The sequence below is a fragment of the Hibiscus syriacus genome, unplaced genomic scaffold (genome assembly GCF_006381635.1).
Source record: "Hibiscus syriacus cultivar Baekdansim isolate YM2019G1 unplaced genomic scaffold, ASM638163v2 tig00116937_pilon, whole genome shotgun sequence".
Classification (NCBI taxonomy): Eukaryota; Viridiplantae; Streptophyta; class Magnoliopsida; order Malvales; family Malvaceae; genus Hibiscus; species Hibiscus syriacus.
In genome coordinates this window covers 2,500,617-2,526,739 of record NW_024063475.1, presented here as the reverse complement: position 1 = coordinate 2,526,739, position 26,123 = coordinate 2,500,617, and the positions used below count along the sequence as shown (strand labels likewise).

The following is a 26,123-nucleotide window of genomic DNA, read 5'->3' as shown; positions in this document are numbered from 1 at the left end:
TATTGACTTTCATGTGCTACTAAAATGTTTGTTACTCTTTGTTGAAATTCAATTTGTTTAAGTGTCAATATTTTAAAGCTAATTTTTGTTTGGAATACACTTTTTGAGGGGAGCTTTGATTTTTCAAATGCTTTTAGTGTCAAATTTATCACTTACTCTTCAAAGTTATTTTAGAAATTTAAAGTTGAATTCTTTTTTATCTAACAAAGAGGGGGAGAAGTATGGTTTGAAAAAATCAATCTCTTAATGAAAAATGGGGAGCTAAACATTTTCACATATTTTTCATCATGAAGTATGGTTTGAAAAATTCAATCTCTTAATGAAAAAGGGGGAGTTGAACATTTTCACATATTTTCCATCAATTGATCTCTTTTTCATTAAACATTTTTTTAAGGGGAGTTTTGCCAAAAACAAATTTTCAATGTTTTGTTACATCAAAAAGGGGGAGATTGTTGAACTATATTTTGATATAAAAATTTAAGGAAAAATGTTTTCGGACTTGTATTCAATTTGTTCAAAGTTTTTCAAAGTTTTCAAAAATAATTCAAAGTCCTTAAAGCTTGGAATTGAGCACAAAACAATTTTCTGGACAAGTAGTAACGATATTGTTCTTACAGTACCGATACCTAATGAACAGTATCGATAATGTTCTTATGGTATCGATGAAAGTATCGATACTCACTAGGTAGTACCGATACTTCCAACATTGCTCAAATTCCAGAATGTAAAAAAGGTACTGATACCCAAAGTGGTACCGATACTACTATGTATAGTAGTATCGATACCATCAGGCCCCAACGGCTAGTAACGACTAGTTGATTTAAATATAACAAAGGTAGTATCGAATACTCCCTTTAGGAGTATCAATACCCTCTGTTCTGGGCAGCTTTACTTTGCACGAAAATTGATCCCCAACGGCTCCAAACCACCTCCAACGACTAGAAACAACCACAACAACATTCTAACACATAAATATAAGTTGGGGACATTTGAAGAAGGGTTAGAAACACCTATCCAAGCAATCAAACACAATAGAAGAGTTTTCCAATCTTATTTTATCTCTCTTGTAAATATTTTTGTTTTAGTGAGCTAAATTTGTAAACATCTACCTTTTGTAAATATTATTTTAGAGAGGTTTTCTTGTTTACATTTTTTCTTTTTGTAAAAGGGGTTTGGTTCTAGTTTAGTCAAGTGAAAAATTAGGGAGTGTAAAGATTATCTCTTGATCCTTTAAAAAGAAAGAATAAAATAGTGAATTGTTAGAAATCCTTAGTAATAAGCTAAGGTAGTGGATGTAGACTTGGTTGATAAGTCGAACCACTTAAATCTTTGTGCCAAATTTTTCTAACTTTTGTTCTTCTTACTCCCTAATCACAATTTTATCAATTAACCCCTTTTGCACATTTTCGATTGTTCAATTAAGTCTCTTCAAATCCCAATAGGAAGAAAACAACGAAGCGGGGAGAATATTGGAGTTTGTAGTATGGTAACGTTTGCATGCTAACATGTGCATGGAGTGTAGCTATGATATATTTGCAGAAAGCTAAGAAGAAAACAATTAATTCATCTTTCAATTTCATCTTTTCAACACTTCCGAACCTGGTTTCATTGAAAATATTGTCGTGGGTGTGGAGAAACATTTCAGCTCCTTTATCCTTAGCTGACGATAGTTTTGCAAAAGATCTTAGAATCTCCATTGGTGATGATAGCTCTATGGATTTTTGGAATGACTTTTGGACCGAGACCTCGTCTTTAAAATTATCTTTTCCCAGGTTTTGTAGTGTGATGGTTAAAAAGGATGGTAAGTTGTCGGAACTTGGGTATAACATCAATGGTTTTTGGGTTTGGAACATCGAGATTAGAAGACCTTTATTCGACTGGGAGCGTAGCATTTGGGAGGAATTTGTGAACACGCTAAATAAAGTTGTGCAAGTCCCTGCTGTTTCGAATTGCTTGAGATGGGATAAGTGCTCGAGTGGCCTTATTCTCTGAGAAGTTTTTGTGCTTTGCGGGATAATTTTTTGAAGTTAGTTTGGGTTAACCTTGCTCCATTTAAAGTTGGGGCTTTTGTCTAGAAGGTTGTTTTACAAAGAATTCTGATCCTCGTTGAATTAGCTAAGGGGGGTGGTGAGTCCAGCTAATTGTTTGTGCGTGTTTGTGGCATCGAGCTTAAGTCGTCCTCTCATCTGTTTTGTCAGTGCAACGTGGTCTGAAATGTTTGGCAAAGGTGGTTCGCTTTTTGAAACTTTCATTTCGTGTGTCCAGGTGATGTTCGTGAAATTCTTTCTGCTTGGAATGGAGTCTTGTATCTAGTTCCTGCAAGAAAATCTGGAACACAGACTTCTTCGATTTCACCTGGGGCATTTGGCTGTGTAGGAACGATGTGTTGTTTAACAAGAAAAACTACAGCGAAGAGAAAATTTTTAGTTCGACGGTGGCGATGATTGGATTTTGGTGCAAATGCAATTGGTCCGGGTCTGGTTTTTCAGGGGTGGATTTCTATAGGTGCCCGAATGTTTTTGTTCATATTAGGTAGCCTTGCTTTGGTGATGTTTTGCTGCTAGAAGTTAGAGATTCTATTTGGGTGCGCGGTGAAGGGGCGTTGACCTTTCCTCCCTGCTGTTTTCCCTTTCGTTGTGCAGATGGAGATGTATTGTGAGGAACTACAGGTTCTCTTGTTTATATTTTCTGTTGGTTGCCTATTCGTTTGGTGTGCTCTGTGTTGTTTGTGCAGGTTGGGTAGCCTGGTTTTAGGTGCGATGATGCGTTGTTTTAGTTTGGTTTGTGTGATATTTCTGTTGTGTTCCTTCTGGTTGGCAGGCTTGGCGATGGCTCGAGACAACTTCCTTGTCTCGATCTTTTGGTGGTTTGTGCTGTAGCTTCTCTATGCGTGGTTGGCTGAGTTGTTCGTGGGATGCGGTGGGGTTATCCTTTTTAGCTCGATGCGGAAATTAATTGGCCGGTTGGTCTCGTTTATGTGTTGTATTGAATGTTAGGCTCGTTTTGGTTTTGATATCAATTTTGAACACTATTTTTCTTCTATTTAGGGATAAAAAGGTTTTTTAATGAGTCATTGTCGATATCTCGTTTTGTATGAATGGTCCTATTTTAATCATACAAAACGCTATTTTCAAATATATATATATATATATATATATATATATATATATATATATTAGGTCAGTATTTTAAGTATTTATAATTTTAACCCTCATCAAATTATAAATACAATAAAATTATAAATACAACTTATGATATTTACATTTTTTCATGACACTTTAATACATATAACATGATTGATCACATAATTTTTATTATACTTATAATAGCATCATATATTATACGTACATGTCTATAATTATAGATTTAATCTAATATAGATATTATTTATAATTAATCTTACATATGTAAACTATAAGTTAAAAAATGTTGGTCAAATAATGATTTCAATGTTAAATATTAATAAACAATATCAATTATTTTATACCTTGTAAGACCGACCACTGTGGATAATATACAGGTTGACGATTTATTAATTGCAATTGTGCATGCAGTTGCAAGGAAAAGAAGGGAAAAAAGTTCAATGTGCAACTACATAGGGTTCGAAATTTGACTTAAAATACAAAGACAAAACTTAATGATGTGATCAATAATCATAAAAAAAAAGTATACCAAGTCAAAAAGTTAGGGCTTTGAAGTTTAAAATAATGTTTTTCTTTTTCTTTATAATTGTTGTGACGCCACTAATACACACAAGTGGTAAAATCAGCCCAATAATTCAAGTGGGTAAATTATTTAGCCTAATAGGGTGATTCAAAAATTATTTTAGGATACATTTATTATAGTGTTTGAGGAATTCGTTACATTAGCATGATGAATTTTATAAAATATAATAAAAATTAGAACTCATCATATGATATTGAGCAAAACTGTATAGAACTTATTACGTCAATGTAACCAGCTTTAAATTTTTAATATATTTTATGAAATTCGTCATGCCTTAGTAAAGAATTTCACGTGTATTATAAAAAATATCATAAATCTCAAAATTATTTTTCGAATCATCCTATTACATTAAATAATTTACCCGTTCGAATTATTGGGTTGATTTTGCCCACACAAGTTGGGCTACAACTTATTATATATAATAGGTTTAATATAAAAAAATTGTATTAATTTTTTATTTAGTTACCTAAATTCTTTTCGTTTAATCCAAATGTTTAACATTAAAAAAAACATTTTAAGTGTCTCACCCTAACCGCCTGTAGAAAATATTAATATATTCACCGCCGGCCATAATCTATCTCACTGTTTATGCCAATATCAACACAACGACAGCTTAGATCTAGGTACTGATCGAGCGTGATTGATTTCTGTATAATGTTTAGGGTAAACTACACCTTTAGTATGTAAACTATTAGTTTTATTTCATTTTAATACTTAAACTTTCATTTGTTTCAAAATAATTTCTAAATTTTTTTTTTTATTTTTGTACCTCAACTTTAAAAACTTAATATAGCTGTTACAGCATGACACTTTTTAATGAGTAAATTACATATTCATCCTTCAACTATCTTCTCACTCTTATTTAGTCACCACTAATCTAAACCCTTTCCGAAAAGTGAAGTATTCTTCTCTTTGATCTTTCTCCCTCATTGTATCTTTGAGAGCATCTGAAATCACTTGGGATGATTGTGGTATGGTTGATTGTAATAATGGAAAGCAATTCTCAACGGTTCCCTTTAATATTGTTTCCTTATCGACGAGAATTGACCAAAGGGGATAGCTGAAGAGAGTCATCTCCTGAAAATTTTAAATTCATATATTTTAAATTTCTTTCCTTTTTATATTACTATTACTAATTTGTTTTCGTCTCTCCTATAAGTTTAGTAGTTTGTCTTCTCTTAAAATAAGTTCGCATTCTAACATAAAATCTTGTGTTCATTTTTATTTATCGGGTGATTTATTGATTCATTTATTCTTTAGATATCTTGAGTTTAAGTAGTAGTGCATACATTATCAATTGATTAATATCGAAATTTTTTATCAAAAGTTTTCATGACATTACGAGAATACCTAATCAGATAATTTGTTTGACGCCACGAAAATAGACAAATTCAAAATACGTAATCAGCGAATCCCATCTCTTAAAGGCCACTTGATTCAATTAACTATCCAACTAAATCTTTAAACCATCAAATAACCCAACCGTCACTCTCAAATTTTTATAATCGAATTTTGACTTAAAACTAAATTAATTTATAATATACCAAAAATCAATCCCAAATTAAATATTTTATTAAAAACCCTTAAAATAAATATAATTAATCAATTTCTTTAAGAATTAATTAACATTATTAACATGTAATGTATAGGCCAATTGTCGGAACCGTCTTTCGGGTGGGTCAGGGAGTTGGGCTTCGACTTGGATTAAACGAATTGGGGTCGCCACCGATCATTTATCTTGAAGCAAACGGGTTGATCGGATACCTTATGTCTTACCTGATTTGCGTCTTACCAAAGATGTGTCAGATTCGGGAGTCGGTTACAGTCAAGGAATGGTTAACCCTTGAACTGCCCTTTCGGTACTATGTAATTTCCAGTTGTCTTACTTTAAGAAAATTATAACTTTAAATAAAAAGGTAAAATAACGAGCCAAATTACTTACCTTTGACGAATTTAAAATTGCACCCTTAAAAAATATTAGATTTAATTAACCAAATACAAAGGAAAAATAAGGATAAAGACAAATAGAAATGAAAATTAAAGAATAAGATAAAAAAAATAAAAAGAAAGATAATAATAAATATACATAATAAGGTGCTAAAAAGGGTAGAAGCATGAAAATATAACAAAAGGTAAAATATATATATATATATACTTATATATAAAGGTTAAAATAAAGAAAATGTAAAATAATAACATATATTAGATAAAACAAATAAATAAAATAAATAAAAAGTATATATATATTTAATAATAATAATAATAATGATATGAAATAATTAAATATTAGAGAAAAATATTAATAATAGTAGATAAACGAAATAATGAAAATAAAATATAATAATAATAATAACTAAAAAAATAGTAAAAACAGAGAAATAAAAAAATATGAAAAGGAAAAAAATATAAGATATAGTACTTAAATAAAGAAATAACAAAAAAATAATTAAAAAATATGTAAAATAATAATAGATAAATAAAATATAAAAAATACGTATATACATTAAAATAGATGATAAAAGTGATAAAAAAATAATATAAGGGTCGAATCGAATTTTAAAAAGGTGAGGTGCTCAAATTAAAAGAAAATAAAATTATAGGCCGAATTAAAATGGATTTAAGGTCGAAATGGGACCTTTTATAACAGAAAGTGACCAAAAGTGGGATTTCCCCACTTCCAAATAAAAACGCGGGTCGTAGGTATACGGGTCGGGTTATGGACAGTCCAACGGGCCGAGTATTTACCTCAAATAAAAAGTTAATCTCTCATTTCTCTCATTTTCTCGCCGAAACCCCTCTCATATTTCAAAAGAGAAAATAACCTCAGTGACCAAAAATCCATATAATATACGATTTTAACCAACTTTTTCCGGATTTGCCAAAATGACCAACAAAATCGCAATGCGATCGCTAATTCGCAACGCGATCTCCATTATCGCAAATTCGCGTTGCATTTTCGCAATGCGATAGTTGAAAATCACGTTGCGATGGTCTACAGTATCGTTGCGATTTTCCCAATTCGCAATGCGAATAAGTAAATCGCAACGCGAATTGGGAAATTCGCAATGCGAATAAGTAAATCGCAACGCGAATTGGGAAAATCGCAATGCGATACTGACTATCGCAATGCGATAATAAAAAATCGCAACGAGATACTTACTTTCGCAACGCGATACTGACTTTCGCAACGCGATAATACATAATCGCAAATGCGATTTCAAAGCGCCATTAGTATCCTGGCCAAGTATTTTATTTTTAAATTCCAAACATGAATAAATATATTGGAACACTGAACTGTCCACAGTATATCCCGTAATCGCAACTCATAACCTAAAACCTAAAATCACAACTCAGTCCCATCTCCATCTCTCACTCTCTCACCCATCTCCGACGAAATCCGTCCCCATCTCCGGCGAAATCCGTCTATCTAAATCTCTCAAAGCCACCCTCACAATCAGAAATGGAAAATCAACCAAATCAACCAACGAGGGTTAGTTTTTTAATTATTTTCTTTTTGAAATTTTTGCATTATTATTAGGTTTTTCATATTGAAATTGATGATAGGTTTACTGGTAATTTCAATAATAGATTAACCATTTCACTTAGATTGCTTATTAAATCAACCAAGAATCGCAACGCGAAATGCAAATCGCAACGCGATTTTAGTTTCGCGTTGCGATTCTCTCGTTGCGATAGTCATTTTCGTGTTGCGATTTTCATTTTCAGAAACTATTCTTCTTCTGCAAATTGAAACTTGAATGAATTGCATTACTTCAACCAAAAAACAAAGACAAATACGAAATTCACAGTGTTGCATATTTAAGTTTGAAGAATAAACTACTACTATTTATGTTTATTATTGTTTTGGTATATCTTCACAGTGTAGTTTTTGGTATATCTAATTTAGTATGTTTATTGTTTTTGTAGAACTTTTATTCGGCTCAATTGACCTTGAGAAATAAAGTCAGCCTGGCCAAAACAATTGCGTCGAAGCTTTCACCTGCACAAAGAAAAATGTTTGAGGATACATGCTTCGGGCCATGGCTGAAAGTACAACATCCCGGTGGAGATGCGATGTGACACACATGTTTCTTCAAACCATGACTAGAGATCTACCAGAGACTATACAACGTCGTGATGAAGAGATATGGTTTGATTTTCCACCGGCGTATACGTGTTTTGGCGGGAGGAGTTTTGCTTAATCACCGGTCTACGCTTCGGACACGATGATGTAGGTCGGTACACTAGACACATTACCCGCCCATCATGGCTATCCCGGGTTTTTCCTGAGCTGGAGAGGCCGAGTCTACACGTAGAAGACCTGACAAGATTTTTGAATAATAAAGATGGTTTACTCGGATGGATGACGTCGACGTTGTCCGAGTATGCCTTCTAATTCTTTTGCATGCCGGCTTTTTAGGCAGAGAGGCCAGACAACCTATTCCAAATGATCTAATCAAATTGGTAGAAGACCTAAATGCGTGGAACCTGTTTCCGTGGGGCTCGTATTTATGGAAAGCTACATGGAATAAGTTATCGTCTGCCTTGGATGATCGAAAAAGTTTGCATGGCGATGGTTCCAAATACACTTTGACAGGCTTTATTTGGGCCTTTAAGGTAAGAATTTTTATATAATGTTTCCAAAATTATAAGTAATTATTTAACAATTACTAATGTTTGTTATTATATTGTTTGTAGATTTGGATATTTGAGGCCTTTCCCGCCATGAAGACATATGCAATAAAAACTTCAAATAATATTCCCAGGGCTATTTCCTGGAAGAGGAAACGAACCTTGCAATGGGAAGATTTACTACGGTATACGACAATAAATAATGTAAGTTAACATAAATACTATCATATGTTTAAACAAGTTATTACTAGTACACATTTAACTTTGTTTAAGCTTTTATATTGTTAGGAGGCCAACACTCCTCTACAGAGGCTGACACCCACGGAAGCTGAGCTTGCCACTGATTGGTGGCAAGCTAGTAAGCATTTTTTTGATGGAACGGTTGATGAGCAGCCTCCACTTCGGGAGCCATCACCTCGCCCAGAGCTGTCACCTCACCTAGAGCCATCATCTGATCGACCCGGCTATACACCTCCACAACGACAGCCATCACCTATTCTTTCACATCATCGAGCTCTTCTCCACCATCACCGCAAGATAGGCGACCGGCAAGATGTCACGACGTTTATCTCCCTGTTCTCCACCTCCACCTCCACCTCAACGGGATGAGTTAGGGGAGTTACGTGATGAGGTCAATGCCTTGCGTGAGGAGGTCGGTACTTTACGCAAAGACGATGGTGCATGGTGTGTTGAGGTGTCTACATTACGCGGTGAGGTAGCCGCTCTACGTGAGATGGTAGCATCGTTGCAGAATGAGGTTCATACTCTACGCAACGAGGTAAGTTTAAGATTTTTCATACTCATAATTCATTCGGTTGCTGCGAATCTGTTTTTGTTAGTATTTGTTTTTGGTTTTGTTTTTGTCTTTTGGTTGAAGTAATGCAATCCATTCAAGTTTCAATTTGCAGAAGAAGAATAGTTTACTTTCGCAACACGAAAATGACTATCGCAACGCGGAAATGGCTATCGCAATGCGAAATGAAAATCGCAACGACAAAATCGCAACGCGAAATGAAATCGCAACGACAAAATCGCAACGCGAAACACAAATCGCATTGCGATTTTCATTTCGCGTTGCGATTTTGTCGTTGCGATTTCATTTCGCGTTGCGATTTTGTCGTTGCGATTTTCATTTCGCATTGCGATAGCCATTTCCGCGTTGCGATAGTCATTTCGCGTTGCGATTTTAAGTTTCGTGTTGCGAAAGTAAACTATTCTTCTTCTGGAATGTTTATATATGTTGTCCTTTTAAATGTTTATATAAGTGCTTACTTCTGGAATGTTATCTGAGCATTTTGTGAAACTATGATAGAATAATGATTTGGGTGAATACAATGCTAGTTTGAAACATATTTGTCTTTGTTTAATATCATGTCTGTTATTTACTGATTTATGTATTAATTTTTTTTAGCGGCCCGATAAGGTGGATGCTTTACGTCGGGTTTTCCTTGCACGACGGAGTTCACGCATCAGACGGCGTGGACGTGCTATTACGTCTCCGTTCACCCCAATGGTGCGAAGACTCCGCAAGAAGAAGCCGACTCACCGGTCATCCCTCAAGAGTCCCTCCAATCGTTCAAGAGGCCCCTATTCTCCCTCAAGATTCCCCCCCCCACCGTTCAAGAGGCCACTATCATCGTTGAAGAGGTCCCTCCCACCATTCCAGAGCCCGATTCACATGGGGTAATATATCGAAGTATTGAGAAACCCCCACCGGTTCCGGACATGATGGATGAGAGTTGGCTCTCGTATGAGTTACCGGCTAGTACCCTTCCGGTATCTGAAGTGGAGAGGAGACAACTACCGGAAACAATTGTGGATAATACCCTTTGGGCTAAGACCGCAGTTGATTTTTATCTACATGAGCGGAGCCAAGGGTGTTACACTGACATCAGCAAACTCAACGATGAAATGTTTTTGTTGCTTGATCGGTCTTGGTGGGGTGTGCTATTAGGGGTTGAAGACAGTGGCTATTTGGATGGGGAGGTAAGACTATATTTGTCTTATATATGATTTGATTAATTTGTTTAAAAATTAATGTAATTCACTAATATATGTATTTTTTGTAAAACAGCATATCGATGCATGGGTGTTACGTCTACTAATAATAAGGAAGCTTAGGAAAAATAAAAAAAATTCGCTATATACAATAATGCCGACGGCTTTTCACGCAGTTCACTTGAAGAATCAACGAGATGAATCATTTTTGTTGGGAAATGGACAAGCTAAACTTTATCCTGCATGGTGGGAGGTCGATACGGTTAGTGTTAATTTTTTAAATTTTTTAAAGGTGTTAATAAATAAGTGCGCAAATAAATGAATTATTACTTATGATCGCAGGTGTTTATCCCTGTTTTGGAACGTCGTCACTGGCTTCTCGTCCAACTTCAGCTCCCATCCTGAAGATAATAGTGTATGACAGCATGATCAATTACATATCACTGTCTGATTTGAGAGATATTTTCAAGGGATGGAGCTCTCATTTGGCTAAATTCTTGGATGGGATTAAGTATTGGAGTCATTCTGGACACAAGAAGCCAAAGAAGTTCAATGTCACAGTTGTCAGAGACGAGACCGCGCCACAGCAATCGCCGGGAGCCAGAGGGGATTGTGGTCCTCTCGTATGCCTTTGCTTGGCGCGTTTGACGACGGGAAGCACAGAGTTTTTACCTCCCACCGATAGAGATAGAGCTGCAGTAGGCTTGTGGTTTCGGCATTATATGGCTAGAGCAATATATTCGAGACGCTGCCTACCTGCATCCGCGTTATGAAAGTGTCCATTGTTAATTGGTAAGTCAAATGCAAGTTTTGTTAACATATATACTCCTTTTGGTTTGAAAATGTTTGGTTAAGTACCTAGAATTCAATAATTTGCTGTTTGTAGGTTTTAGATGTGTAGGAAGTCTTGTTTGAGCAAATGTTTGGTTTCTGCAGGTTAATCCTTAAGTGAGCTGCGTGAAATGGATGTACGGGGTCACAAAGTTGTTGATTCTTGATTCAATAATTGATGAAGAAATAAGAATTATTATTATTTTTTGATTGTTTAATTGATTTGTAAAAGATGATTTGTAAATGTTGATTTGTTTAATTGATGTGTACATAATTTGTGTTGAAATGTAATAGTTGATTTGTTGATTTTCAATCTGCTTTATGTTGAAGGCAAAACAGACTATCGCAACGCGAAATGGCTATCGCAACGAGAAAATCGCAATGCGATTTTCATTTCGCATTGCGATTTTCTCGTTGCGATAACCATTTTCGCGTTGCGATAGTCAAATGAATGTCTAATAAGTGATGACAACTGAACAGATCATAGCAATGGTCAAATGATTGCCTTTCGCAACGCGATTCTGACTTTCGCAACGAGATAATACAGAATCGCAATGCGAGTTTCAAAGTTCGCAACAGGTTTTAGTTTCGCAAGCCAAATTTTTTGTGTATGTATATATACGCAGCAGCAACAACTCATAACCTAAATCCCTAAATCGCAACTCATTCCATCTCCATCTATCACTCTCTCCGGCGACATCCGTTCCAATATCTAACGACATCCTTCCCCATCCGGCAACAGGTCTTAGTTTCGCATCTCGTTTGTTTAGTTACAACCATGAAATCATCTAATGTTGATCATGTTTGGATAGATTTGTGTTTTGGAGGGTCATGGGAGAATGTTCATGGTGTTTTACAATATATGCCTTTACCCATGAATCTTCAACTAAAACTGTCATTAAAGAAGTTAACTTATGAAACCCTAATGTTACGTGTTTCAAAAAAATTGAATTTAGAGCCCCTAAGTGGATTTAGGCTATCTTATCAGAGAAATGGTAAAGTTTATTTGTTAACCGACAATGAAGATGTTGAACGATTCATTGCTTACATTAATGTTTCAAGTGATGATGTTACATTGTATGTTGTTGAACCTAGAAGTAGTATTGTTGGGTCAGTAGTGGGTAGTAATCAACTAAGTGGGTCTCAAAACCCACAGCCTTTCTCTAATCCAAATCCAAATCAACTTTCAGCACCAAATTCCGGTTTTCGTATTGACCAATTAGATGATGATGAGCCAAGAGAAAAAATTGTGAGTACTAGTCAGTATTCAAAATTTGATCTTGGTCAATACCCGGACTTTGATATTGGTCAATACACGAATTTTGATGATGTTTCAGAAGAAGAAACAGACCCTGCGTGCAATACCCGAATTTTGATGATGAAACACCCGTTGTCGAGGAAGATGTTGTTGATGATAATGAGGAGGAAGTTACGACTGTGAATGAACATGTTGAACATCCATTCTGTAATTCATATAATCCTGAAGAAGAAAAAGAAGAAGAAAAAGTCCCCGAAAAAGAAAATGCCACGGGAGTATAACTGGAATATGCCAGAATTACTTCAGTTACCGGAAGAAGAGTTGGCAAAGAAAGCAGTTGATTGTTACACAAAAGTTATTCGTATCAAGAAAGATGATTTTTTTGATACAAAGGAAGACTTGAAGATAGCTTTGTATACGAAATGTGTGGAAGATGGCTATCAACTAAAAGTTAACAAATCAAGCAAAGATCGTTTCGAAACAAGGTGTACGATTGACAAAAACTGTACGTGGCGTATGATTGCAAAGAGGATAAAAGATTGCGCAATGTTTCAAGTTAGGACCTTTATTGATAAACATACATGTTCAAGAACCCAAGTTTTTCCTCACCATAGACAGGCAAACAAAAAAGTGTTGGGTGGTTTTCTGGCTGAGTTAATGTTTTTGAATTACAGGGTATATCGGGGACATGAAATTATGACTGACATGAATGCTCGGTTCAAGATTAGTATATCATATTCTCAAGCTTGGAGAGCCAAATGTTATGCCTTGGAATTGTTGAGGGGGTCGCCAGAAGCATCCTTTGCCCAACTGCCGGCTTATTGTCATAATTTAAAGCTGAAAAATCCTGGGTCGGTAACTCATATCAAAACATATAGAGATGGACGCTTTGAGTTGCTGTTTATCGCCATTGGTGCTGCGGTTAGTAAATCAATATAATTCTGTTGACTCATTTCTGTTAGTTACATGCATTTAAAATTTAAATGATTATATTTCTTGTGTATTATTTTGTAGATTCGTTCGTTTATTACTTGCATGCGCCCAGTTATTATAGTTGACGGAGCACATTTGAAAGGTCGATACCTTGGAGTAAACTTATTAGCAGTAGCCATGGATGCTAACAATGGGATATTGCCAATAGCTTACGGGGTTGGCAAATCTGAAACCTCTGATTCATGGACATGGTTTATGGGGCATCTTAGGGATTGCATAGGTCCTATTAGCAATCTGACAATCATATCCGATAGGCCAAACTCAATTGACAACGCTGTTAGAAGGTGTTTCCCAGATGCTTTTCATGGACTTTGTGGTGTTCATTTGTATAGAAATCTAAAATCAAGGTCTGCTGGTATAAAAAAGCACAAATGGACATACTGGAAGGCTGTAAAGGCTTATCGGGAAGTGGATTTCAATAAGCATATAAACTGTTTAAGACGTGTTTTGCCTCAGTGTGCTCAAACACTAGAAGATGTCGGGTTTGAAAGATGGTCAAGAGTACATCAACTTGGAGCAAGATATGGTTTCATGACGTCTAATAGCGCAGAATCAATTAACGCTCTAAGTCGTCATTCCCGGAAATTACCCATTACTATGTTAATGGAGTTTTTTCGAGCCTCTATTCAACAGTGGTACTACAAGAAAAGAAACCATGCAGGTATTATTTCTTTGAATTTACAGGAACATTGGGATATATTTTACTAAGTATTATTTATTTAAATTTACAGGAACATTGGAACATCGTGTTACACCATGGACTGAAAAAAAGATAATGAAACATGTTGTGAAGTCAACGTCATGGAGAGTTGAACCATGTTCAAACACTTTGTTTGAAGTACTGGATAATAACTTAAATGGGCTTGTCAATCTAAATGCAAGGACGTGTAGTTGTATGAAATGGCAAACATCTGGTTATCCATGTGGCCATGTTATAAAAGTTGCTCTTCATCTAAACCAAGATGATTCAAGCACATACGCTATGGATTGCTACACTACAGAAGTATATCGACAGACTTATGCCGAGATTGTCTACCCTATTTCACATCCTTCTGAGTGGGACATACCAGATGACTTACAAACAGTTTTGCCACCAACCATGGACAGAAGGCTACCTGGCCGACCAAAAAGTCACGATCGTATACCGTCTAAGGGTAAAGAGAAGAAGAGATCGACATGTAGTCGGTGCAAGGAAAGTGGTCATACAAGGTTGACATGTGGATCACCAGTGCCATCACAATCATCTTTTCCTCTACCAAAATATGGATCATCATCAAAATCCAAAGCTCATATGGTGTCAAGAAAAAGGCAATCAAAATCGCAATCATCTTTAAAATCCCAATCACAACTGGCTTCACCTTTTGGGTCTGTTAACTTAGGTGATTTTTAAATGCAAACGTTGTATTATGTAGATTTTATGTGTGAACTTTTAACATTTTCAGTTAGGCATGTATTAGTAACTTGAGTTTGAAAATTGCTATGATCTGTTCCAGTTGTTATCACTTAATAGGCAATCATCTTAATGTCCATCGCAACGCGGAAATTACTATCGCAATGCGAAATGAAAATCGCAACGAGAGAATCGCAATGCGAAATGAAAATCGCAACGAGGGAATCGCAATGCGAAATGAAAATCGCAACGCGAATTTAATTTCGCGTTGCGATTTTCATTTTCGCGTTGCGATTCTCTCGTTGCGATTTTCATTTCGCATTGCGATAGTACTTTTTGCCTTCAACATAATGCATATTGAAATCAACAAAATCAACCATTACATTTCAATCAATTAAACAAGCACAAATAAGAATTATGTTAACATCAATTAAACAAATCAACTTTTACAAATCACCTTTTACAAATCAATTAAACAATCAAAAAATAAGCAATAATTATTAGAGAAAATAACACTTCTACTATTGAATCAACTTTTGCAGTCATACATCATTTTCACGCAGCTCACTTCTGAGATTAACCTGCATAAACCAAACATTTGCTCAAACAACACTTTCTACACATCTAAAACCTACAAACAGCAAATTATTGAATTCTAGGTACTTAACCAAACATTTTCAAACCACAAGCCTATAAACATACCAATTGTTTATGGACATTTTTATAACGCGGATGCAGGTAGGCAGCGTCTCGTATATCGATCTAGCCATATAATGTCGAAACCACAAGCCTACTGCAGCTCTATCTATATCGGTGGGAGGTAGATACTTTATACTTCCTGTGATCAAACGGTCCAACGCCAAGCATACGAGAGGACCACAATCCCCTCTGGGTCCTTTCGTTTGTTGTGGTGCGGTCTCGTCTCTGCTAACTGTAATATTGAGCTTCTTTGGCTTCTTGTTTCCAGAACGAGTCCAATAATTTATCGCATCCAAGTATTTAGCCAAATAAGAGCTCCATCCCTTAATAATATCTCTTAAATCAGCCAATGATATGTAATTTATCATGCTGTCATATACTATTGCCTTAAGGGATGGGATCTGAAGCTCGACGAGAAGCCAATGGTTACGTTCCAAAACAGGGATAAACACCTGCAATCATAAGTAATAATTCATTCATTTGCGCACTTATTTATGAATACCTTTAAACTCAATCTAAAATAAACACTAACCTTATCGACCTCCCACCATGCAGGATAAAGTTTAGCTTGTCCATTGCCCAACGCAAATGATTCATCTCGTTGATTCTTCAAGTGAACTGCGTTAAAAGCCGTCGGCATTATTGTATACCGTGTATTTCTTTTATTTTCCTTAAGTTTCCTAATTATTAGTAGACGTGACACCCACGCATCGATATGCTGTTTTACAAAAAAATACATATATTAGTGAATTACATTAATTTTTAAACAAATTAATCAAATGAAAATATAAGAAAAATATAAGACTTACCCCTCCATCGAAATAGCCATTGTCTTCGACCCCTAATAATACGCCCCACCAAGACCGATCAAGCAACAAATAGATATCATCATTGAGCTTGCATATGTCAGTGAAACACCCCTGGCTTCGCTCGTGTAGATAAAAATCAACTGCGGTCTTAGCCCAAAGGGTGTTATCCAGAATTGTGTCCGGTAGTTGTTTCCTCTCCTCTTCAGATACCGGTATGGTACTGGCCGGTAACTCATACGAGAGCCAACTTGAATCCATCATGTCCGGCACGTCAGAGGGTTTCTCAAGAATCCTACATATGACGCCATGTGAATCGGGCTCTTGAATGGTGGGAGGGACCTCTTCAACGATGACAGTGGCCTCTTGAACGGTGGGAGGGGACTCTCGAGGAATGATAGGGGCCTCTTCAACGATAGGAGTGGACTCTTGAGGGATGATAGGCGAGTCGGGCTTCTTCTTGCGGTGTCTTCGCACTATTGGGGTATACGGAGACTTAATAGCACGTGCACGCCGTCTGATGCGTGAACTCTGTCGTGCAAGAAAAACCCGACGTAAAGCATCCACCTTATCGGTCCGCTAAATAAAAATACAAATATCAGTAAATAAACAGACATGATATTTAAACAGTGAAAACAAAGATAAATATATTTCAAACTTTCAACCAAAAGACAAAACAAGTTACTAAATTTAAAGTAAAAAGTTTAGCAGTTTTGGCAGCAACCGAATAAATTTACTAAGCAATCTAAGTGAAATGGTTAATTTAAGTGAAATTACGAGTAAATTTATCATCAAGTTAAATATGAAAAATCTTAAACTTACCTCGTTGCGTAGAGTATGAACCTCATTCTGCAACGATACTACCATCTCACGTAGAGTGGCAACCTCACCACGTAAAGTAGACACCTCCACACGCCATGCACCATCGTTATCGCGTAGAGTACCGATCTCCTCACGCAAGGCATTGACCTCATCACGTAACTCCCTTGACTCATCCCGTGGAGGTGGAGAACAGGGAGATAGAAGTCGTGGCATCTTTGTCGGTCGCCTATCATGAGGTGATGGTGGAGAAGAGACTCGATGATGTGATGGGATAGGTGATGGCTCTCGTTGTAGAGGTGTATAGTCGGGTCGATCAGGTGATGGCTCTGGGTGAGGTGATGGCTCTCGAAGTGGAGGAAGTGGAGGCTGCTCATCATTCGTGCCATCAAAAAAACGCTGACTAGCTTGCCACCAATCAGTGGCAAGCTCAGCCTCCGTGGGTGTCAGTCTCATTAATGGAGTGTTGGCCTCCTAATAATATAAAAACTAAAACAAAGTTAAACGTCTACTATTAATAACTTGTTTATATATGATAGTATTTGTGTTAACTTACATTATTTATTGTCGCATATGGTATTAAGTCTTCCCAATCCAACATACGTTTCCTCTTCCAGGAAATAGCCCTAGGAATATCATCTGAGGATTTTAATGCATATGTCCGCATGCTGGGGAAAGCCTCGAATATCCAAATCTACAAACAATATAATAACAAACGTTAGTAATTGTTAAATAATTAATTATAATTTTGAAAACATTATATAGATTCTTACCTTAAAGGCCCAAACAAAGCCTGACAAAGTGTATTTCGACCCATCACCCCGCAAACTTTTGCGGTCATCAAAGGCAGACGACAACTTAGTCCAGGTAGCTTTCCATATATACGAACCCCACGGAAACAGATTCCATGCATTTAGGTCCTCTACCAATAATATTAGCTCCTGAGGAATAGGTTGTCTGGCCTCTCTGCCTAGAAAGCCGGCATACAAAAGTAGTAGAAGGCATACTCGGACAACATCGACGTCATTCATCCGAGTAAAACCATCTTTCTTATTAAACAATTTCTTCATGTCGTCGACGTGTAAGTTCGGCTTCTCTATTGACTCATCAGGAAAAACCCTGGATAACCATGATGGGCGGGTGATATGACGAGTGTACCGGCCTACATCATCGTGTCCGAATCGTAGACCAGTGATTAAGCAGAACTCCTTCCGCCCAAAACAAGTATACGCCGGTGGAAAATGAAACCATATCTCTTCCTCACCACGTTGTATACTGTCGGGTAGATCGCTAGTCATGGTCTGAAGCCACAAATGGGTCAAACTAGCATCTCCACCCGGATGCTGTACTCTCAGCCATGGCCCGAAGCAGGTTTCTTCAAACAATTTTCTTTGTGCAGGTGAAAGCTTCGAAGCAATTGTAGTGGCTAGGCTAACTTTATTCCTTAATGTCAATGAAGCCGAAAAATATTTCTACAAAAAAACAATAAACATACCAAGTTAGATATACCAAAAATTACACTGTCAAGATATACCAAAAACAAAACAATAAACATAAATAGTCGTTTATTCTTGAAACTAAAATTTGCAACACTGTTTCTGTCTTTTGGTTGAAATGAAAATCGCAACGAGATAATGAGAATCGCAACGCGGAAATGACTATCGCAACGAGAGAATCGCAACGCGAAATGACTATCGCGACCAGACAATCGCAACGCGAAATGAAAATCGCAACCGCGAAATTAAAATCGCAACGCGAAATGAAAATCGCAACGCGAAATGAAAATCGCAATGCGATTTTGGTTTCGCGTTGCGATTTTTATTTCGCGTTGCGATTATCTCGTTGCGATAGTCATTTCCGCGTTGCGATTCTCATTCTCGAAACTATTCTTCTTCTGCATTACTTCAACCAAAAGACAAAGCAAAGACAAATACTAACTTCACAGGCTAAACAGTTTAGCAGTATTGGCATCAATCGAATGAATTTAATAAGAAATCTAAGTGAAATGGTTAATCTATTATTGAAATTACCAGTAAACTTATCATCAATCTCAATATGAAAAACCTAAAATAATGCAAAAATTTCAAAATAAAAATAAAAAAAAACTAACCCTCGGAGATTGATTTTCCATTTCTGAATGATTGCGAGGGATTTTTGACTGTGAATGGTTGTGAGGGATTTCGCCGGCGATGGGGACGGAAATCTTCGGAGATGGGGACGGATTTCGCCGTAGAGAGTGAGAGATGGAGATGGGACTGAGTGTTGTGTTTTTGGGTTTGAGGTTATGAGTTGCGATTACTGTGGACGGTTCATTTTCCGATTTATTAAGAAAAAATACGTGTTTGGAATTTGAAAAAAAAAATACGCGTTAATACGAATGGCGCTAAGTAAATCGCGTTGCGAAAGTCAGTATCGTGTTGCGAAAGTAAGTATCTCGTTGCGATTTTTTATTATCGCATTGCGATAGTCAGTATCGCATTGCGATTTTCCCAATTCGCGTTGCGATTTACTTATTCGCATTGCGAATTGGGAAAATCGCAACGATACTTAGACCATCGCAACGCGATTTTCAACTATCGCATTGCGAAAATGCAACGCGAATTTGCGATAATGGAGATCGCGTTGCGAATTAGCGATCGCATTGCGATTTTGTTGGTCATTTTGGCAAATCCGGAAAAAGTTGGTTAAAATCGTATATTATATGGGATTTTTGGTCACTGAGGTTATTTTCTCATTTCAAAATGCTCTCAACTTGTTCTTGTGTTCTTGAAGAACACATGAACACCGCCGTAAATTTCCAGATTCTGGTGACTTCGTCGCCTCGCCGCCGTCGTTGATCGGCGCCGGTCGCCGGTCATCGGCGGCAAAAGTTTTATTTTTTTTATTTTTTTCAAAATTCGAAAACTTCTTAAAACCTTGGTTCCAAAAATCAAAACGCTCTTTACAAAAAGTGTGCCTCGAGGGCTAGATCTGCGAGAGAAAACCTCGACTGAGCCCCTCCGTTCATCGGCAAAAACGTTTTCTTTTCGGTTTCTTTTCAACCAAAACGCAACAAAGGCACAAAACAAGAATAACCAACACACAAAGGTATGAATTTTTTTACCTTTCCTTTCGAAATATTGCAAGAAACCTTCGAAATGCTCTGAGTATTTGGCTGCGATTTGCTAGTAACTTTGCTTGTTATTTCGTATGAAAATCCTTGTGTAATACAATAGAAATTACATGCTATTTATAATGTTCAAGCACCCCTATTTTTGGGTATTTGATTCCTAGTTAAAAACTAACATTTGTGACTTGTCTGCTGTTGAACCGAGATGATCGGTTGTGGGTTGTTGCCTCGTGCTCTCCTTGTGCCGAAAGAATCGGAGTTGGTGGTGTGCAGCGTGGGGACTTCGAACGAGGAACGACTCTATAGGGTTTGGCTTGGAGATTGATTCAGGTCACTGGGCTGCTGAAGATGGGCCACAGTTAGGGATGGCAATGGGTCGGGTCGGGTCGGGTTTTTGGGCCACCCGACCCGACCCGAGAAGAAAGGGTTCTCCACCCGTGACCCGACCCGACCCGACAAAATTAATGTTTCACCCGACCCGACCCGACCCGAATATATGACTTAGAAACCCGACCCGACCCGACCCAACCCGAAATAATAAAAAAAAAATTTAATTCAATGAAAACAGTGACTTAATTGAAAAAAATTATATATGGAGGGATATTATTGTAATTATCCCTAAATATATAAGATAAAATTATATATATTTTTCGGGTCGGGTCAGATTTTTTTACCCTAAATCCGACTCGACCCGACCCGAACAGTGCATTTAAAAAAAACCCGACCCGACCCGAACCCGAACCCGAAATATTTTTAAAAAAATCCTACCCGATCAGGTCGGGTCGGGTCGGAACCCGTCGGATTCGGGTTGAGTTACCATCCCTAGCCACAGTTAGGCCTAACGAATTGTAAAAGCCTGTTATAGAAACTAAAATGTATTAGTTTAATAAAATAATAATAATATATAATATATATATATATATATATATATATATATATGTAGAAAAGGTGTGTCTACGCCAATCTATGTACAAGTGTCGTATGTGATAAGTTACATAGTTCTAAAATTTAGAGGCCTCACACATGAATGTCATTTAGACCAATCTATGTATAATATTTGTGTCTTAACGTCATTTTCGTCCGAAGGGAAAATAAATTTTCCGTTTGATTCTCGGGAAAATTCCAAACAAAGATTTTGACAATATTTTAAATAATTTTTCATGATAAATTTTGATAAAAATACATCGTATATCCCTCATAATTTTAAATTTAACAAATTAATTCTTATTATAAAATATTTTAGAAGAATTACTTTAAAAAGTAGCGATAATTTATACATCTTTTAAGACACCTAATGATGTAATATAATTATTTTCTGTGTACAAACAATGCATTAATTAGATATAAAGTCATAATTTATAAACATTAAAGCATCAGTGGTGACATATGATCAAGTTGGCTTGTGATTTCCTTCAACGTTAATCCTTGTTATATCTATTTGACTCTTACTATAAACAATTGCTCAACATATTAGATACATATATTGGTTAGGTTTTACTTATATAATATAATTGTTTTTAGTTTTATATAGATTTAAGACTGTTGGATGAGTAAAAATAGATAATTGGGATTAACAATAGAAAATGAGAAGATATTCACTGAAAAGACAATGAACGCTCAATCACCCTTGCTGTTGTTGGTGCTCAACCTCATGACCTCTAAGGATAACAATGATTTCTTTAACTACTGAGATAAATTATTTCGTGTAAATAGATAATTAATTAATTAATGATAATAATAAATAAATAAATAAATAAATAAATAAATAGAGAGATAGAGAAACGTCAAACAGAAAGATTCAGTTTAGGAGACAAATGAAAATGATGTTTTTTCCTAACTTATCGTCGTATATGATAAAGTTTGAACGCGGGACGCCTCTCTTTCATTTTATTTTGTTTTACATCATTCATTGGCTATAGTAGATTAATTAAACTATAGCAATTTATAGAATTATTTTACCTTTCTATTTATAATTCATTTATTTGAATAACTTTTTCTTTTATAAATATAACTTTTCTAAAGATATATATATATATTTAATATAAAATTTTCTTTCATTTACGTTTTGAATGTGACATAAATCAGTAATTTAGTAATATTTTAAACAAAATATTTGAATTAATATAACAAGTTATATCAACTCTATAAAAATAAATAAAATATTCATGTTTATTTAATAAATTTTAGAAAAAATTCTTCAAAAATTTCTCATTCTTCTACTTTAATTGTGGATATATATTTTTAATTTAATTTATATAAAAAATCAATTTATTTGACAAGTTGATTATACATAGTTCCATTACATGATAAGAAAATTGCATTATATTTGTATAGAGTATGATCTAATTACATAGTCTAAACCTCTTTTAGTTTTACATATATTTAGACCTAGGGATGGCAAAAAAAACTCGAACCCGACGGAAAAAATCGAAAACTGAATTAAACGGGGACGAGAAAAAACCGTTTATGCTAAACGGGGACGGGACAAGTTTGGTAATCCCCGCCCCGATTACCCGGCCCGATAAATATTAAAAATAATTATTATATATATATAATATTAATAAATTTAATTTAAATTAAAATATATATATAATATTTATATATTTAATTTAAATATATATATACTCGGCCCGATACCTGTTTAAATAACCGTTTATGCTAAACAGGGATACTCGTTTCCCCGCGGTTTTCTCCGATTACCCGATGGGAATCCCCGTTTAAATTCCCGCGGTTTTTTAAGTGGGGACAAGTATGGGTTTTTTAAACGGGGACGAGGATGGGGGACCAATACCCGGCCCGAACCCGGCCTGTTGCCATCCCTATTTAGACCCGTTGGATAAATGAAAATAGATGATGAGATTAACTTTTTATTTTATTTTCGATGAATATCTTCTCATTTTCTATTGTTAATCTCAATCGTATATTTTTATTTATCTATTAGTTATAAATCCATATAAAATTAAAAGAGTTTTATATTGTGTAATATGTTTATATATATATATATACACACTTGAGTGATGTGACTTTGATTTTTAATTTTTATTGAAACTAAAAGAGGTTTGGCTTTATTATATTTTGTATTAAAATCAATATTTATGAGATTAATACTTCATAATTTGTAATAAAATTTAAAGATTAACAATCATGAAAATAATTTAGAAAAATAAAATAATAAGTATTAGGAAAAATTCTAAAATATTTTAAATTATATAGAAAAATGAGAGGAAGATAAAAGATTGTTTATCTTAATTTGCTAGAAAAAGTGAAAATAAACATTTAAAAGATTATGATTAAATTAATATTAAAACAGTCAGTCAAACTTAGTGTATTGAAAAATTATCATCAAATAATATTTTTTGAACACTTATTTTTAAAACAATCAATCAACAAAAATATATATATATAAAATACAAAAGCAGTTATGGACAAATATATATTTGTAATGGGTGTACGTATTTAATAAGAGTTTTTTTAAATGTGAATATTTTTCAAATTTATAAATGAACTAAGAATTTATCTTGTATTTTATTTTCTAATATATCATTTCCTTTCTTTAACTGTATTTTCTAATATATCTTAGAATTCATATATTTGAATTAAGGGTAAATTATAAATTTCATCACTAAATTTTACTCTATCTTATTTTGTTCATTGAACTTAAAAGTTTTCAATTTTCTCATTAAACTTTATATATTAAGTTTTTTGGTCACTAAATTTTATTTTCTCTCCATTTCGGTTACTCTGTCATTATATAATTAACGACGTTAAAAATAACATCATTTTATATCTATATAACAATTTATTTTAATATCATTAATTATTTAACAGCTAAGTAATCAAAAAAATCAAAAAAATTAAGTTTAATGAAAAAATAAAAAAATTTAAAATATAATGAACGAAGAGAAAAAAAAAGTAAAATTCAACTATCAAATTTATAATTTACCTTGAATCAAATTTAAGCCATGTGCGATAAAATGTACCATATAATTAGAGGTAGCAGCAGTCAACGACCCACTATAGCAGGATAAGCTGAACATAATTATTAGTATAATATAAAGTAAGGGCAATTTTGTTATTAACTGCAAAAAAAGGGCCATTCTTAATTTCTTTGTACTGTCTTCCTCAAATTACTCCTATATAAACATCAAGCTACAAAATACCCGCATCTAAACACCCAAAAAAAATACACAAACAGTATGTCTGGTTCATCAGCATCGCCGCCATTACAGGCACGCTGCTCACCGGAAATCACCACCGTTGATCAGAACAACGCAGCAGCCGGCTCTACCGTCCATCAAGATATAATAGAGACCCACATATTGACCCTGCTTGACGGTCCAACTCTCGCCTCCGCCTCCTGCGCCTCCACCCACCTCCATGCAGTCGCCTCCCGAGAAAACCTCTGGACCGACATCTGTTGTTCCACGTGGCCTTCCACCACCTCCCCACGTGTTCGACACGTCATCTCTAACTTCAACAACGGCTCCCGCTCCTTCTTCTCCGACGCCTTCCCATTAGCCATCGAACCCGCGACCTCGTCGTCGGAAAATCTAGACCTTCCATCAGAATTGATCTCGGCCGTTGATATATATTACAAGAAGGAGCTGATTTTTAGCAAAGTCGTCGAAACGGAAACTGTAAGTTCTTGGTTCAACTGCTCACCGTTTCGGGTGGATGTATTGGATCCAAAAGAAGCGGTTTCGACCCGGATACTACACGAGTATAAGGACGACACGTGCAGGGATCTGGAGGAAGATATGGAGCTGAGTTGGATCGTGATCGACCCGATCGGAAAACGGGCGATGAATATCTCGAGTCAAAGACCGGTGACCGTACACCGGCACTGGCTGAGCGGAGAGATGCAGGTGAAGTTTTCGTCCGTAGTAACCGGAGGGGGAATCGGTGCAGCGACGGAGCGGGTGCAGTGCGAGGTGGTGGTCACGTGCGGGAGATCGGCGGCGATAGGGGAGTTGCACCTGATAGAGGTGAGTTTACGGTTGGAGGATATGGATGGGATGTATCTTAACGGGAAGGACAGTTCGGTAATTTTGAAGAAAGCATTGGAGGGCAAAAGAGGAAAAGGAAAGAGGAAGGAAATGGAAATGGAAAGGAAGAAGGAAGTGGAGAACTTTCTAGAAAGGAAGAGAGAAAGGAAAGAAAGGAGAACGAGGAAGGAAGGGACTTTAGATATGCTTTGCGTTGCGTTTGGGGTTTTGGCGTTTGCATCTTCCGCATCATTTCTTTTATTAAGATAATAAAAATAGAATTCCTCAACTAGTTTAATTCCATTAAAATATTAACCTGTAAATTAAATATATTTATATATTACATATTTTTAATATGTTTAAATTCACAATAATAAAAAAATAATTGAATAATATACAATCTGAAATAAACATAAAATATTAGCTAAATAACAAAATTTAATTTAGACAACTGTGTAATCTTGAGTTTCAATATATGACATAATACCAAAATTAGTCCTAATATTTATTAAAATAATCATTTATTCTTTTTTTAAGAGTATTTTGACCCTTAATATTTTATCTTATAGTAAAAATCTCTTTTTATAAATGAAAATCGTTACTTAACATACGATTAATGTTAAAAAAATTTATTGATGGTTAAAATACTTTTAAAAAAATAATTCCGTGATCCTGTCAATGCAAGAAGTTTATTGGAGTCTTAATGAAAGCTGGTGGCTTGTTATTTCAACGATGAGTCACTTCAAAATATATTGAGTTAGAGATGAAAATGGATGGACTTGTTAAGTTAGGTGTAATGGTCAATTTGAAAGTTGAAATATTTAAATGTTCCTAAGATGTGAACGATCGTAGTTATCCTAGTCTTCGCAAACTTAAG

The 26,123-nt window shown here is 35.4% G+C and overlaps 1 pseudogene; it reads left to right on the top strand.

Moving 5' to 3' along the window:
* Positions 1 to 1,524: 1,524 nt before the first annotated feature.
* On the top strand, positions 1,525 to 25,516 carry LOC120188020 (annotated as a pseudogene).
* The last annotated feature ends 607 nt before the right edge of the window (positions 25,517 to 26,123 follow it).